Source organism: Antrostomus carolinensis, unplaced genomic scaffold (assembly GCF_000700745.2).
Source record: "Antrostomus carolinensis isolate BGI_N321 unplaced genomic scaffold, ASM70074v2 scaffold20272, whole genome shotgun sequence".
NCBI classification, from domain to species: Eukaryota; Metazoa; Chordata; class Aves; order Caprimulgiformes; family Caprimulgidae; genus Antrostomus; species Antrostomus carolinensis.
The window spans coordinates 92,932-104,834 of NW_010301966.1; positions in this window are offsets into that span (position 1 = coordinate 92,932).

Sequence of the window (11,903 nt, forward strand, 5' to 3'; positions counted from 1 at the left end):
GGCTGGATGAGGCTTTGAGCAACCTGGTCTAGTGGAAGGTGTCCCTGCTGCTGGCAGGGGGGTTGGAACTGGATGAGCTTTAAGGTCCATCCCAACCCAAACCATTCTATGATTCTATATGATTTTTTTCTGGTACAATTAGAACTTTGGGCTAGCTTAAAAATCTAAAAAAATCTCAGTGCCGTTTTATGCAGTCAAGTTTCATGTGCACCCAGAGTGGATCAATGGTGATACCCACCACTGAGCTGTTTTAACCCTCACCCTTTCTCCCCATTTCTGTAGCAGAGGCAGTGAGCAGAGTGTGAAAGGACCCATCCCAGCCAGCACCACAACACCAAACCCTTGAACCTCAACCTGGCAACTACAGCTCCTACATCATGCAGGTTTGCCATGCACGGTGTCTTCTTCACTGAGGTGGGAAATGCTTGACAGTTTGAGACAGCAGTGGCTGTTTCTCAGCCTGATGGCATTATGAGGAATATTTACTTAGTTTTTAACGGTGAAGATCTGAACTCTAGACAGGAGGGGATTACACCAGAATGAGCAACCAAGAAAGTCTATTAAACAATCTTGGTTTTTTAAAAGATCTCAATAACAACAAATCCATTTGTCTGTTTCACAAGTAGAGACTTTTGGTGGGAGATCACTATTTATGTGATTTATTAGAAATGCTCCATTGAGACACAAAGCATTTTTCTAATAAACCTAGAGGTTAGCACTATTGTTTTCAGTACAGCTGACCCTTGGATTTGCTGTAAAACCAGAATCATTAGAAATGCTTCATTGGTTATATTGGAGCATTTCTAATGAATCAGAGGGTCAGCTCTATTGAAATAATGTAAAATATCTAGATTCATGAGAAAAACTCCATTGAAATGCATGGAGCGTTTCTAATAAATCCAGATTTTAGTGGAGCTCAACCCTGAATCCATTAAAACGTTATGAAAAAATAGTTACTGAGCATGCACCTGAAGTACTTTTTCCTGTGTTAATCTCTCATTTATTTTAAAATGCATTGTAAAAATAGCAAAAGGCATCAGTGAAAATTTGTTATTTAAAGTCTGCCATTTCCTCTACTTACATACAAGTGGAGAGCCACTGTTGCCACCAGAAAGACAACCCCTGTTACCTTCTAACATGTGCCTGGCTCTCATCGTGCTCCAGCAGCTTCCAGGAAGGGGGATGCACACGCAGAGGGCTATGAGCACATCACACCCCACTGGGTGCATGCACAGCCCTGGATTTACTGTAGTCTTCCTCACATTAGGCAGATACCAAATGTCAGTGGGTGTTGTAAGAGTTACAGAGCTTCAGGTTGAAACTGTCCACAGAGGAGCTGGTTGTTGAGAACTCTCAGGTGTCTCAGTATCTTCTCAGTGTGGGACTTCACCGCAGGAGAGATCATGGTTTTCTCCAAGGCCACTTAATAGAGACTGGAGTGATACTGGGTGTCAGCTCCCAGGAGAAAGCTTTCCCCATCCCAGGTCCCTGCAGCAGGTTGTTCTCAGCAGAATCTCCTTGTTCTGGATCTGCTCTGAAGAGAAGGTCCCATCCTTTAGCTGGATATTTAAATGCCAATTGCCCATGGCAGCTGAAGGCAGTTAATGATTATAAGCAGCAGGTTCATGGGGATTCTCCTCCTAGAGGTATATTGTTCCTGACTTCGCAAAGGGCTAGCTCACTGAGAATAAGAGAAAAGAGGTGTGATAGAGGGCAGGTCAGAAGTTTGGCTTGTGTGTCCTATGAAAAAAGCTGAGCCTGCAGTGTCTTATCATTTTCTGAATAGCAGATGTAGAAGAGGGTCTCTCTATGGCTTCAGGAAGGGGCATCTGAAATAAAAACTTTGGCGCCAGGTATGATGTGCTTAGGGCACAAGTCCTGGGATGAATTGCCAGGTACCTTGAGCCTTCCACAGTTTGCTGCTGTAATTACCAATGGAGAGATTATGTTGTCTGTACTGAAAGAGAAACCACAGCCTGTTTTCCCCTGCAAGTTAGATGTTTATTCTTCATTTACAATCACAAGGCCAGCAATAGAATGAGATTTTTTGGTTACTGCCAAGCTGAATTGGCTTTTTCTACCATTTTTACTGCATAACACTATTCAAAGCCTGGTGGGCTTTGACATTTACTTTAAGGCAGATTCAACAGCTGTAATCTTCTAAGATTGTGTGTCCTAAAGATGAGATGGTTTTGGCTTAATGCAATTTCAGGCTTTGTTTTTGCCATACAGCTAAATCATGTGTTCGTTGCAGGTGACATCTTTAACCTATTTGTCTATCCAGCATTGTCAGCTTGATAACTCCCTGAAAACTGAGGCCTATGGTAATAAAAATTAGTTATTAATAGTAGCATGTTATGGGCCAGAACACACAAAAAAACCCAAACAAGAAGTCTTTCTAACTTATTATTTCACAACATAACAAAAAGAAGTAAATGTTGGCAAATTTATTTTAAGGGCATGCAGGAGTCAATCCCTCAGTGCCTCTTTTGGATGGTCAGACCCCTCCTCAGAGCAGAATTGAAGCTCTTTTTGTCAATTTTGCAGATGAACTTCATGTGAAAGTTGTTGTGGCATCTTTTCCTGATGATGATAATGCCCACTTGTCTCTTTTTTTTCAAAGCTAGTGTTCTATTGTTGCACCTCTTCTGGAATATTACTGCTGAAATGCACCTGCTATAGACATGGAGCTGCATGTACCAGCCAGGAACAACGCTGGGGAAGAGTTTTGAGAAGGATTTGGATCAGTGACCATCTGAGAACTCACTGCTCTCAGGTAACACATCTCAGAAGCTCTGAAAACACAGGCAAAAGGGATCCTGGTATTTATGGGCTCAGCAAACAGACCCGGAGTGAATGGCATGGGGTTCAGTATACCTGATGCAGTAGGTGGAAGAGCTGGATTGATCATGCTGGCATTGATTAGAGCAGGGCTATGAGAGGCTCCTTTCTCCCTGGTGTTTATGATGACTGTCTGAAGGCAGGGTAAGAAAGCAGCTGGAGCTTTGGCCATCGCTGCTTTGTTATCCATGGAGCTCTCTAACCCAGGTCCCAGTTTCAAAGCAATTGGAAGACACTATAAGAAGCTTCTTTTCTTTTTAGTTCAAGGGCAAGTCATGTGCTGCTGAAAAACAGCAAACCAGTTTTGGACCAAAGGAGAACCTCCTCTGGGCTGTGTAACTCTGGGACCTCCAATACTGCATCTCATTTTTAAATTTTAGCCACACCAGGGCAGTCCACAGCACAGCAGGGCTGCGAAATCCTCAAGCAGCTTCTCACTTTTGCAGCTTCAGAGCAAACCTTAAATGTATTTCAGAATAGTTTGCTTCAAATGAAGCACAGAAAGACAATACATTCATCACATCCCCTTTACAAGGTTGTTCAAGGAACTGGGCTTGTGTGTGTTGTAGCGTTTTATAGCAATGCTCTTTCTCTAGGTCCCCACTCTTTCAGCAAATAACAGAGAAGCTGGCTTGCCTCAGATGCAGACTAGGGTCTGTGGATTTTGTGAACAGACAGTGTATCTGCAGTTTGTCAGCTTATGGTGCTGTTCATGTAGCTGCTTTGTACCTATACACACACATTTATGTGAAATGTATATGAAAAGATATTAATATAATTCTGTCTCAACAGATTTAATTCTTAAATGCTACATATACTTGTTTAATCTCTCATTTTAGAAGTAGGAAAGGTTAGATTATAACATCAGGTTAGCTCTCTTTGAAGCAGGTAATAATTAAGTTGATTCACTGTTGCAATTACTGTCAAATCCCCCTTAATTACCACGGATTTTATAGCAGCTTCATTATACGTCTGCTGTAATGCATTGTGGCCCAAAGGAGAAGTGTTGCAGGAAATTCTGCATAGCATGTATAATTCTAACCTGCAGTTAAAGCTTCTAGTGAAAGCCTCTGCACTAAATTTATCTTTTTTTGACATTTTTCCCCCTATTATTTAAAGCAGTTGAACTGGAGTAACACCACTAAAATATACACCTAACTTCATAAGTGAAAATTGATCTCTTCACAGGTATTAGGAATAAAAATAAAGAAATGATAAAATTAGTAATGAATTATTCTTGAGAAACTGCTGAGCAAAAATGAAGATCACTTCTGGTCTGGTGCCATGGTGGGGAGAAAACTTCTGCCCCATCCTGCAAATCACTTACTTACCCATGAACGACTTTTCCTCGTTTGAGTAGTCCCACTAAAAACAGTTTTTAGGGTGGTAAGAATTTGCCAGATCAGCATCCTGTTTCATCCATTGTTCATTTTACATTTTATAAGCTGGATTATACAAATACAAGGCACGTGCACAACCAGTAGCTTTGATGGTTTTAATTTCACCTGCATATTGAATATAACACCTATTTGATTATCAATCATGCAAACATTTTTAAAGCAACTTTTCTTTAGAACTGATCTCCCAACTAACTTTTGTAACAACACAGCCTGGTGAAAGCGCTGCTTTATGGCTCATATGTCACTGCTTGTTTCCATTGGAAAAATCTTTACAAATCAGGGTCTGTAAATTGAGCCTGCAACAGTTCAAAACAGATAACTGAATAATGTGTCCCATGGATTCTCTTGTAATGAAGGAATTTACTCCACAGAATATATTAGATGCAGAAAGGGCTTCAGTGTCAGTGACACTATTGGCAGCTGTGTTAACAGTTAAGGAGCTGGCTTTGTACAGCAGTACAGTTATTAAATTTCTCCAGAGACCATGACTCATTAATCAAATATTCATACATCTCTGTAAATACACGCTGAACAGAGAATACCCTCAGAGCTGAGCATCCCAGCACAAGTGCTCTTTCATGTACCACTGACAAAATCCTGAGAACATGCGGTCATGTTTTGCATTTCTAATGCTGTATGTACTCTTCAGAACCCCAATTCCTAAAAACAGAACACAAATGATCTTACTGATGGCAAGTGTTACACAGTCACAATTAAAATTGCTTCACTATTGCTTCATGCCGTCTTTTTAAAAATGAAGACAGTGAATCAATTCTTCTGTTCTTTGTTTACCATCAGACAAGTAACTTTTTCCCATACGGATGGAGAAACCCAAGGCCATGCTCCTATTAATACAAGAATTTGTATTAGCATGAAAACAACAAACCACTGGTTGAACTGTGAAGGCCAAAGAACTTCATATATTTGCAAAGACATGAGCTTGTTGTATTGAATAAATACTGTATTTTGTGTTTCCACGCTGCTGTAAAACAGCACATCTTCTCACCTGCTCCAGGGGAGGCACAGACACATGGGAACTGAAGTTTTGACCTTGGTCAGCTTGAGCTCACGGTTCAGAGCTGAAGCATCTCTCTGTGATCAGCTGAAGCTCTTCTCCGTAAGCCTTTGCAAAAATTCAGTTTTCTGTTGGAACTCCCTATCCTAGTGCATTCATTCATATCAAGGACTTTGGTTTTGACTGTTGCAAGTTCTGATTTATCCTTGTGATTCAGGCTCTCTGGGGGTTGAAGTAGCCAGATGCTTTTCCACGCTGTTATTTGTGAGTGGGGATTATCATATTGCTGAATGTAGATTTTTAAAATTCCGTACTATTGTGTGCTCTGCTCAACTCAAGGGAACAAGGGAATGGAAGGGAACGACCTGAGTCTTCAAGTCCAACCCTCTGAAAGCACAGCCAGCACAAAATCCCAAATGATAAGAGAGGGGAGAGTTACAGATCATTTCTGGAAAGAGGTGAGTCTCCGATTATATTCTTTTATATTTCCTTTTTTAGAGGTTGGGACATGTAATTCACCACTGGAACCAGTTCCTAACTGCAGATTTTGAAGGGAAATTTGTAAACTTGCATAACGACCTGATATTCAGTAAGTAACTTGCAAATGGCCCAGTTTAAGGATTGAACTCTGAGCAGAAAATACTTCCTTTTTTAGTTCCCTTTCTAATAAATATAGGTACTCTAGCTTAAGCATCTCCACCTTCCTACCTCATTAATTTCAGTGCCTTTTAATTTTCTTTAACTAGACTTGACTTTTACATTTTAAAAAGAAAATCCTCTTCTATATTTAATGAGGGCACTGGTCAAGACACGATGGCAACAACCTCCTGCACTACTTCTGTGTGAGACAGAACCCATGCCACCTTGCTCCATGAGTCGCCACATGCCAATAAAGCAGTTGTGGGTATCTGCTGTGTGCCATACAGAAAACAGCCCGGGGCTGCAATGCCAACATTCCAATCCCCCTTGCCTCTTGTCCACCTAAGTACAGGGCTCCAGCCCTGGCCATGCTACAAGTGATCCCACTACCCTGCCATGACCTTATCCACTGACCCAGCAAGCTGCTAGATATGGATAAATACCTAAAACATTGACTTTAATAATGTTCCCTTGGGGCACAGGGATTCACTGGCAGGATCAGAGTGTAGGAGAGGAGAAGGAAAACAAGAATAATGTGTGAATGCAGAACCCACAAAGCCTTGAATTTAACACATGCCTAAACACCCACTAGAGCCAGGCGAAAACAGCAAACATTTATTTGCGCATCTTCTTGCATAAATAAAACCCTGCTGATTTGCTTTGATGGCATTTACGACCGCATTTATTCATAAACATTAGAGTGAGCAAGTTTTTATTTGCAGGAGCGTTCACAGAAAACAAAAGCGTCGTGAATTCTGGTGTGAATAAATAGTAGAGAGCTCTCACACGAGAAAGGCTTCTGCAGTCATTAAGTAAAGCTCCTTTTACTATTCACACCGTGGATTCAAACAATTACAGCTGCCTGTGAAGTGCTTACAAACAGGGAAGGGAACTGTTTATAAAGCTCAGTTCATCCAATTAGGCAACAGAAACCATCTCAAGAAGATATCCAATCGTAGGGTCAAACGATGATTACTCAGGGCTCAATCCTCACTCTCTCAAACGCCTCTTTGCACCTTTTTGTCGATGTGAGTAAACTACCAGCATTTTAAGAGCCTTTACCTAATGCTGGCATGGCCTGACCAAGACAGTGAGAGGTTCCAACACCTTTGTGCTGCCAGAAAGCAGCTGTAGGCTAACAGAGGCTGTGGCTGTGGAGATCATAGAAGGAGCACTAGGCTGAAATAGTGCTGTGTGTTACACCTGAGTGTCCTGGTTGTGCTGGGACAGAGTTAATTTTTTTCTCAGTAATTAGAATAGCTGTGTTTTGGTTTCAGTGTAAGACTTGTTATGAGAAGAACATTGATAAAAGTACTGATGTTATTAGTTGCTGCTGGAGCTCAAGGCCATTGTTTGGCTGGTTCCCAGCTGCACTGGGACTGGGAGGGAGAAGCGCAGTGAATAGCAAACCCCAAACTGGCATTTGGATGTGCCAGTGAGATATGGCAGATCATATCACGTCATGTTTAGTGTATTATCCAGGGCTGACTGGAAAGGGGGGGATTCTCTCTGGCTTTCGCTCGGGCTCTGGCTCTCCCGGGATTGCGGTTTCGGGTCGGGATTGTCGCTCCTGCGGGATCGTGATCTGGGAACGGGCCGGGCTTGGTGGGCGGGTGGTGAGCAATGGCACTGGGTATAGCTCATTTGTGTATTTTGTTACTGTTATCATCATCACTACGATTTTAATATTAAGTTGGGGGTTTTTAAAGTTTTCTTTTATTTCTATTATTAAACTGTTCTTATCTAAGCCTACAAGCCACCTTACCCCCAATCCTCTCCCCTATCCCCTGGGGATGGGAGGGCAGTGGGTGAATGGCTGTGTTGGCAGCTGGCCAAGGGCCAGCCCAGTGAGACTGTCACACTGACTGTGATCCACAGCCTTCCACGCAGGGCTAGGGAAATGTGCTCCATACACTGGGAAGAAAAAAAATGTATCCCTCTTCTCATAGTCATCAACTGCAATGGGTGACCCCAAAGTAACCTGGAACATTCTGCCCTCTTGGTAACTCCTGATAGCACAAGAAGAGCTGCTGCTTCCCTGAAAAGCCGTATCACCTTGGCTGGAATTGTTGCATAAATAGAACACAGGGTGGGCTGGATTTCAAATATGCTGTTTGTATTCATTTGTGGCATTATTGACCTTTCATAACTCACTGATGGTTGCTTTTCATTCCATCATTCCAGTTAAGAGATTGTCAATAACTCTGGAAATAAATCAGATCTCCAGAGTGAGTCCATTTTCTTACTGTAATTAATGGCAAACGGGAGATCCTTTCCCTGCTTCCCCAAATACCCTGTTGTGCCCTTCTGGCTGTGCTCTGCATAACTGAACTGCTTGCCTGCTTCTCATTACCAGCGCTGCTGGGTGTGCAGGGGTAAGTTAAAGAAAAAAAAAACCCAACAAACCACAAAAGACTTTCCTCACAGTAAAAAACGTGTAAGCCAAGGGCAGAACCCAAGACTGGGGCCTGTTGTTGCTTCTGTAGCACAGCTGGGCAGCAGCAGACTCTGCCTGTGACCACTGCACTGCCAGGCAGGGCTCGGGGGACGAGGGGGATTCCTTCTTTCACATCCACACTCCCTATTTTCCAACTGCATTTTCATGCCAGTTGCATGAAATCCCATAAATTCACCTCATGTTTAAGTGGCAGTTAATGTGTGTAGAGCAGCCACTGGTTTGCTGTTACTGCTTTAAGGAGCATGTCACCGTGCTAAATGTCAGGCAGGTGTATTGGCCACAAGACTTAAAAAGTGCAAGGTCATGTAGACTCCTCTGGGAGCTGGTGAACTCACCACAGACAGATCCAGATTCAGTCTTGCCTTGTACAGGAACCAGGAAGAGCAGGGTTTGTTCAGAACATGGAGCCAGTGTTGGCTTTAAAAAATCAGGTGAGGGGATGCCTGGTGTCACCTCCACACCAGTTGCCACCGCACCCGTAAGGAAGTACAGCAGCTGCCTTTATGTAGTTATTACAGCTGCCTGCTGATGTTCTTGTTATTTAGGGGTGTCTCGTTAACACTGTGGGGAAAAAAGTAACTGCCAAAGGAGATGTGCTTGGGGCGCTCCCACCTCTCCCACCTAGCTGTTCTCCCAGGAGTGGAGCTGCTTGGAGACCTTCAGGAACAAATTAGAGTGGCCTCAGCTCTACAGCTCTGCTGAAGCACTAGGGCCTGGCAAGAGGAAACCCAAGTCTTCAAAAGAGAGATGGCACAAACAAGCAGTTCTGCTGGTAGCCACAAATGGGCACTGACTTACTAATGATCTTGAGTAATCTTTCCCTTTCCAGGTGTTCAAGAAGTTGGTCTGCTGTTCTCCAGACCCTGTTTCTCTCTGAGGTCAGTTATCACTAGCAACATGTAAATAACCCCCTCTCCTAAACGACCACTGTAGAAATTTCCAGTTTGTGAGTTAGGTGCTGGTGCGTGTCCAGAGAAGGGCAACGGAGCTGGGGAAGGGTCTGGAGCACAAGTGTGCTGAGTTCCCTTGTGGCTGAGGGAACTGGGGGTGTTGAGCCTGGAGAAAAGGAGGCTGAGGGGAGACCTTGTGGCTCTGTGCAAGTCCCTTGGAGGAGGGTGGAGAGAGGTGGGGGTGGGTCTGTTCAACCAAGGCCCAAGGGACAGGACAAGAGGAAATGGGCTCCAGTTGCCCCAGGGGAGGTTCAGATTGGATGTGAGGAAGAATTTCTTTGCTGCAAGGGTTCTGAGGCATTGGAAGGGGTTGCCCAGGGCAGTGGTGGAGTCCCCATCCCTGGAGGGATTGAAGAGTTGTGTAGACACAGCGCTGAGGGACATTGGTTAGTCGGGGACTTGTCAGTTCATGGTTGGACTTGATGATCTTCAAGGGCTTTTCCAATCCAGGCAACTCTGGGATTCTGATTCTAGAAGGGGAGGGCAGAGTCCCAGCTAATCATTGAGAGTCCTAAGGTTGTGTCAAGCTCGTATTAGATACAAAGAAAGAAAGAAAGAAATGTTCCTTCTAAGGAAAAAGGAAATGGCAGAAAAGAAAAAAAAGAAGAGGTTATTAGGTGATTAAAAGTTCAGACTTTGACAAGAGCTTCTGTTTGCCACCTTCTGTGGTACGTGCAGTCTGGTTCCATCAGGCAAACAAGTCATCAGCCAGTGATTTGTGGAAGTCCTTTAAGAAAACAGGCCACTGCTGGGTGTGTGAGTAACTAATGCTCATTTGGTTTGTGTTTGAAGGCAGCAGCAGCAACAGTGATGACACAAATTAATTGCAGAGTTTTCAGGAGATAATGCAGACAAGGTAAAGAGAATTACTATGCAATTAACATGGTTTCCAATTAAAGTCCCCTGTAGTTACCAAAAAACATTAATTTCTAGTAACTTGGTAATTTAACTTGTGTCACCACTGTCCACGAGTGCACCAGGGCAACGTGTGGCCTTGTCTGTGCTGCTCTTGTATGAAAAAGATGAAAAAAAAATTTCTGAAAATAGCCAGTAGTTTTTAACAACTATTTGTCAGGCTAAAAACAAACCACCACTGTGGTGAACTCAAGGATTCGCTTACAGATGAAAGGACCAAAAACCAGCTGCTGCTCTAGCACTGAAGTCTTTCTTGCTCTTAGTCTAAAAGGGGGAAAAAAAAACAACCCTCCTTTTTTAAATAAACTCAGCAAAGGTGTTTCAATCGTTACATTTCCTATAAACAAGTTGCAGAAAGACTGAGACCAGTTAAACCATTTCACCCTTCTGGAGAAGTTTGCTGTTGGGATGGTAGATGTACATTTTTATTTTTAACACTATAGCTCTTATATTTCCATTTGACTGTTTCCATCACAAGATTTCTGGAGAAACAGCTGGCTTTGGTGTGTATGTGCACCTGGGATTTTCTAAAGGTACCTGAACTTCAGCCAGTGGGAGTTCAGGAAGGAGGAAAACTCATCCTTTTGTTCCCATCCCAGATCCAGCTCCTGCACTGCCACAGGACGGAGCAGACCAAGAGGTACAAAGGCCAAGATGTGGAAAACTTGTGGAATTACCAGGCTTAAGCAGTTTTGTTTTATTCTGATGACAAAATGCGATCACCAAGTGGTGTCATTACCATTTTTATTGTGTGTTTCCAGAACATCCGTCTGTTTTCACCCTGCCTGTTCCAAACTGTGAGCGTACCTGCTCAGTCCTGCCCTTGGCGTCTTCCCCAGCGCCAGGCTTGTTCTAGTAACAATACAAAGGCTGAAGTCTGCAGTGGGGTTGGGTGGATAAAGTCCTTCAAAAGAGATGTCAGTCTTTGTCTCTATGACTTGAGACAGTGTTGGACAGTAACTTTCATTTAAAAAACCCAAGAACACCCCATTATCAGGGGAGAAGTCCACTGCAGAGCTGTGTATTTTTCTCAGTTTACATAACTCAGCACCACATTCAGCTCCATTATAACCACTGCAGACTTCTGTGCGTTAAAGCCTCTCAAGCTTATTACATTTTATTATTATTACTACAACAACAGAAGCTGTAAATGGAAAAGATGTTATTGATTCAACGAATCCACTGAATGCAGATTGCTCTTCACCCCGCACTTGTCAGCCTTTGGGCCAGTCTGGTTTTTAACAGCCTTGCATGGTAAGGCTCTCGGCACTTCTGGAGTATGACACAGCCTTGGATTCCCTTGCAGGAAGCTTTTCCTTGAGCATGTTCCCCTTTCCCAAGGATGTCTGTCTGTCCTGTTACCCTCCCCTCTAGCCCCTCTGCCCCTTTCCAGTGCACATACATGAGCTGTTTGTAAACTGCAGCTCTTCCCTCCTCAGCTATAGAGTAACAAAGCCACACAGCGTCAGGTTAATCTTCCTTAAATCCATCTCTGCACCTCCTGATCATTTCTCCTGTTCTTCTGTGCACTTCAATTAGTTAAAGCCTTCCTCATGGAAAGGGAAGCAGAAAGGAGAGCACCAGTGAAACCAGCTAATACCAGTTATATCCCCCTGCCCTGTGACAGAAGCTTTTAACGATGCCTTTTTTTAAATGTGAAAGCAAAGTACAACTTCGTGTCTCAT